Below are 6,000 nucleotides of genomic sequence, written 5' to 3' on the forward strand. Positions count from 1 at the left end.
CGCGCGTTCCCATAGAATGGGAAGGAATGAGTAGCAAAGAGAACGTTGAGATTAGCAAGGGGCTGAGAGAGGGATGTCCTTTGTCCCCGCTGTTATTCATGCTGTACATGGTGAATATGGAAAAAGCGTTAGAAGGTAGCTACTTTGGTGATGATTGAGCAGAAGCTTCCAGAATTATTTTATGCTGACGATATTGTCTTATTTGCTGACAGTCGAGAGGACATACAGCAGCTGGCGGATATATGCGGAAGGGAAGGGGAAGCTCTAGGACTAGGATTTAGTGTAACAAAATGTGGATTGATACCCTTGTGATCAGGCGGTGTCAATACAGGGCCAAGAAATACCGAGGGTGAGCGAATACGAGTACCTCGGAGTATGCATAAATGAGGTTGACAGGTACATGGAGGTACAGGAAAAAGCCTCAGCAGCAAAAGGAAAGAGGAATGCTGCAATAATGAAGCACAGAGCGTTGTGGGGATGCAATAGGTACGAGGTGCTTCGAGGTCTGTGGAAAGGTGTAATATGGTTTCGGGGCTTACTTTTGGGAACTCAGTGGTGTGCATGAGGGCAGAGGTGCAATCGGGAATGGATATAAATCAAAGGACTGTGGGACGCCTCGCTTTGGGTGCTCACGGGAAGATGACAAATGAGGCTGTAAAGGGCGATATGGGATGGGCAGGTATTGAGGCGAGGGAGGCTCAGAGCAAAATAAGGTTCGAAGAAAGGCTAAGGAATATGAAGGAGAGTAGATGGGCCGTGTTCCGTTATTTGTATAGGAAGAGCGTGGACACACAGTGGAGAAAAAGAACTAGGAGGCTCACTAGTAAATATACGGCTGGTAGTGTAAGCAATATGTCAACAAAAAGCGTTAAGCGAAAAGTCAGAGAGGCGGAGAGGATTTACTGGACGGCAGCTATGGAGAAAAAACCGGCTTTGAGTAACTACCAGAAGCACACGTTGTTGGGCTAGTCGGTTCATGTTCTTTCAGAAGCCACGGAAGTGGCTATTTCGCGCAAAGAAAACACAAGGGGAGGGATAAGGGGAGCCCTATCCCCTTATCCCTCCCCCTGTGTTTTCTTTGCGCGAAATAGCCACTTCCGTGGCTTCTGGAATGAGTAACTACCGAAAGGGCAAAAATGAAATAAGGAGGGAGGCATTTTAAGATAATTCAAGGGGAAGCGCTTTACTGTTTGAAGCGAGATCGGGTTGCCTTAGAACGGGTAGTTATAAATCGAGATTCAGTAAAAAAGAAGAACAATGCACGTGCTGTGGGGAAGATAAGGAAACGGCGGAGCATGTTCTGATTGAATGTGGAGATATCCACCCAAGTGTACGTTTGGGCACGAGCCTACATGACGCCTTGGGTTTTAGAGACAATGGAAAGCTGAACACACCCGCGATTGAAATAAGTAAGAGACGGTTAGAGTATTGGTGGCAGAAAATTAGAGAGAAAGTACAAAAATAAATATTGGAAAAAAAGGACATTCTGCCGTAAAGGGCAGAGAACGGAGCTGAAAACTTTTTAGGGGCGAAGCTCCTTAAGGCGGCACCCGTTCGTCCCTCGTAGTCGTAGTAGTAGTCGTAGTGCGTAACCATTCTTACGCTTTGACCTCCAAGGTGGTGCCGGTGGGAGATTTTTCCTGTGCGTTGTTGAACAATAAAAAATTCGCAGCGTGCGCGTTAACTAAAAGCCGAATTCTTCTGTCTCTCATTCCCCATTAGCAGCCATTGGCATGTTCCAGTAGGAAATGTTAGTAGAAGTAGAAGTGTAAGTGCTAGCTAAAAGCCGACTTCTTCTGTCTCTCATTCCCATTAGCAGCCATTGTTTACCTCTAAGGTAGTGCCTGGTGAGATTTCTCCTGTGCGTCATTAAACAATAAAAATTTTGTTCAAAACGCCGTTGATTGATGAAATAAACCAACGAAAGACGCCAGATGTTTTGTAAAAGCAAAACGAAAGAACGCCAGGTGTTTCTAAAGCAAAATGAAAAGACGCCAGCTGCTTAACGAAAGACGCCAGATGTTTTCTAAAGCAATGGTTTTCTAAACAATGAAAATTCACAGCGTACATGTAAAATTAAAGTGAGCTGCAAGTCGTCATAACTCATCGAACCTTTAGTATAAACGCGCCCGATCTCACGTCGGTGATGATGTACTGGGCAGAATTCACGGAAGATTCACGGTTTACCGATGAACCTCCGCAGCTTCGCCCACTCATCATCATTCACTCCGTGGATATGCTGTGATTTTTTTTTCTGGAGTAAGATTGTTTTAATTGAAGTAAAGACACTGGGCCAACATTAAGAAAAAGAAGAGTAAAGTTTTTTTTTTTTTTTTCGAGCCTGGTGGCACACTTGTCGCCGCCCCGTTATAAAGGGGACGCTCATAGCATCCATCCATCCATCCATGTGTGCATTTCTCCGCGTTCCGCGTCGTTGTAGCGGTGCCGTGCAGGCCATTTTTTCAGATACCGGCCGCCATTGGCCGGCTTCTTTTTTTTTTTTGTCATAATATCGGGATTATTTATTTTTTTGGTGTTTTATAAGCGTCAGTTCAACAACTACGACGGTAAATATTTATCGTCAATCACCAAAACTCTTACGCTATTAGTCAACCACTTTCTGGGATCCCTTCAAGTCTAGCGATCATTGGAATATAGCATATTACTGCGCGTGTATGGTACATCAATATCCGACATTTTTGTGGCATATGCACATTTTAACGTTCCTTTGCGTCTATAATGCCACTGGCCTGTTGGATTCAGACGCAAAGAAGAGCTTTTTTATGGGCGAAGCATTGTGGTTCCTTTTCAGTGCAGTACATTCAGAGTAATAAGCGAAGCGTCATTGCAATCACGGGTACTTTTGTCAGCAATTAGGTTAGTTGGTTAGCTTAGTGTGCTGCTTTTGTTTGTGAATTGGGTTTATGTGGCTCAATGAAAGCAATGTCACATTAAATGGCACTGCCTGCCGAAGAATTGACATAGCGTCTATTGTTCAAGTTATTTTAATCTCCTGTTAGCCCCCCCCCCCCCCGTCGAACGGCCGATTTTTTAGATGCGAAAGCATCTTATGTTTGGGGCAGTGTCCGTTCTGCGGCGTCCGCGCCCATACTGCGCATGCGTCAACTCTCCTCGCGTGAGCACGAGGAGGTGGGGTGGAGGTGGTGGCGTGAGTGCCGTCTCCGCTTCGTATCTCCTCTCCCGTTTCTCTCTCTCCCCGTTGCACTCCTTCGCAACGGCGCTATGGACGCTCGCGAAACTGAACGTAAACGGCAACGCCGGCAAGCGTTGCACTCTCCTTCGCAACGGCGCTATGGACGCTCACGAAGCTGAACGTTAACGGCAACGCCAGTAAGCGAATCTCGAAGCTGCGAGGCTGCGAAAGCGCGCGTTCGCTGTGCTTCCGTCATTCTATCTATGTGCAACGTTTCGCACATTGTGCGAAACGCAATGAACAACGTCAACGTCGGCGCTAGTTGCAGCGCCACCGCCGCGGAGCAGTGGAAAGCTCGGGTAGCCGAACGTAAACGTCAGCGTCGGCAAGCGGTAATCCAAACGCCTCGACAACCACCGTCTCATAAGTAACATAAGAGAAACGGAAACTGGATGCGGAACCTCCGCGATGCTTTCGCTTCCCACCATGGTTGCCCGTAGTGGGAGATGATGTGTAATTTTTCTGACGTCACTCCTGCTGCGAGATGCGCCCTACAGCCAGAACGGCTCTCAGGCTAAAAAAAGATGGAGAGGGTGTCGCGTTAACAGCAACAGCGACACAGGCCTGTACATCAGAAGAAGTTGGCTTCCTAACAACACAGACCGTGGTCAATGTTTTGGGCCGTTTCTGACACCCGTGGAACGAAAAATACGCATAGCAGTTCCGTCGCTGCAAGGTGTGACGTCAGGCAAAAGTTGAGCCTTATCACGGGTGATAAGGGCCTCAACTTTTTGGACTGCTTTTTGACATCTATTGCAGTGAAGCCAACGTGCCAGGGAAACTTTTGGCACGGAAGGTAGCTCTTACATGCATAGTAGGTTCATCGCTGCAACCGTGACGTCAGGCAAAAGTTGAGCTTTATCAGGGGTGATAAGGGCCTCAACTTTTTCGACCGCTTTCCGACATCTATTGCAGTGAAGCGCATCAGGAAACTTTTGGCTCGGAAGGTAGCTCTTACATGCATAGTAGGTTCATCGCTGCAACCGTGACGTCAGGCAAAAGTTGAGCCTTATCAGGGGTGATAAGTGCCTCAACTTTTTCGACTGCTTTTCGACATCTATTGCAGTGAAGCCAACGCATCAGGGGAACTTTTGGCTCAGAACGTAGCCCTTACACGCATAGTAGGTGCATCGCTGCAACTCGTGACGTCAGGCAAAAGTTGAGCCTTATAAGGAGTGATAAGAGCCTTAACTTTTTCGACTGCTTTCCTACATTTGTTGCGGTGAAGCAAACGCAAAAGGGGGACCTTCTGTAGATATTACGTGCATATTACGTACAAAGTAACGACAACAAATAGTGCCAGTCCTAATGGATAGACACTCGTTAACAGATTAACAACGCTCAAGATTTCTTGAGCGTTGTTAATGTTTTTACGATCGATAGTCACGTTTCGCAGAAATTCCGGTGTCGGGGTCGGGGTCGTCGTCTTTGGTTGTGAGCGAAAAAAAAAAAAAGCGCGTTGTCCGTGAGCGAAAGTTCGAGGTAGATGCCAATGAAGAAATGGTAAAAAAAATCTTCGGTCATGCCACGAACCTGCGATCCCTTGCTCCGTGGCGCTATGCGTTTAGCCGCTCGGCCACCACGCACACACCCTCTAGCATACTAACGACGAGCTATTTGTATAGTTTATATACACCATTTGGCCGTATGCACATCTCGGAGGTTCTTCAGCAGCTTGACACAACACCCGCGAGATGACGCAAAGGGCCCACAACCACGCTTTTAAGTGGCATCGCACTGCCGTGTGGCTGTGTTTCGTCGCGCCGCATGCATTGGATCCGGAGGCAGGGGCGAAGCCAGAAATTTTTTTTTTCGGGGGGGGGGGGGGGGGAGGGGGGGTTAAACCATACTTTTGTGTGTTCGTGCGTGCGTTTGTATGTGTGCGTGTATATATACGCAAGCAAAGCTGAAAATTTTCCGGGGGAGAGGGGTTTGAACCCCCCAACCCCACCTTGGCTACGCCCCTGTCCGGAGGGCGTCCGCACTTTGGCTTTCCTTGAGGCACGGTTTAGGTCTCCACCGAGAAGCGAAGCCAGGCCAGCAGTTGGGAAGGCGATACGAACACGGTCCGATTACGCTATCGCGTCCTAGTCTTGAAAGCAAAGCTTAAGCGTCCTTCAAGCTTTTTTGTAGTTTTTTAGAGATAAGGCAACGTGACCCCAATGGTAAGAAACCAATATCCTATAGGAACACTTCGCCAGGTAGTGCACCTGTATGAAGCTAAGAAAATGACGAATAAGTAACACGGCAGGCGCCACTTCCATTCTCTCCACCCTCTTTTATGGACATCTTGTCCTTGGGCCTCCACTTTACATGTCACTGTACATAGAAAAATGGCTATAGAATAACCATTTTTGAAGCCGATGTCTTCCTGGGCATTCTCCGCCTATTTTGGAGCAGTCATCCTGCTTCCTCGACTTTCAGCTTGCTTCTCAGTTTTACATTATGCATGTCTACCAGCCCTGACTAATCTTTGCTATCTGTTGTAAAAAAAAGGGCTTGAACAAAAAGCTCGTTACACAACACCGTCATTCGACTGAGATTGAATCAAGGCAATGTGATAGCACAGCGCCGCTGTCATATCACGTTTGTCTTCACTCAATCTCAGTCGGGGTTTTTTGTTCAAGCCCTCTTTTTTTCACTTGCCTACATCTTGCATCTGTACTGTGCAGTTTTCTGTTCCTGTCCCACGGTACCTGCAACGGTATCACTCTAGAGATACAGTCTAGCAATGTACGTGCCTTTACTGTCCCTTTGGACGCAAAATGGATATATATCCAAGAGGC

This window comes from Rhipicephalus sanguineus, chromosome 2 (genome assembly GCF_013339695.2).
Source record: "Rhipicephalus sanguineus isolate Rsan-2018 chromosome 2, BIME_Rsan_1.4, whole genome shotgun sequence".
Lineage (NCBI taxonomy): Eukaryota > Metazoa > Arthropoda > Arachnida > Ixodida > Ixodidae > Rhipicephalus > Rhipicephalus sanguineus.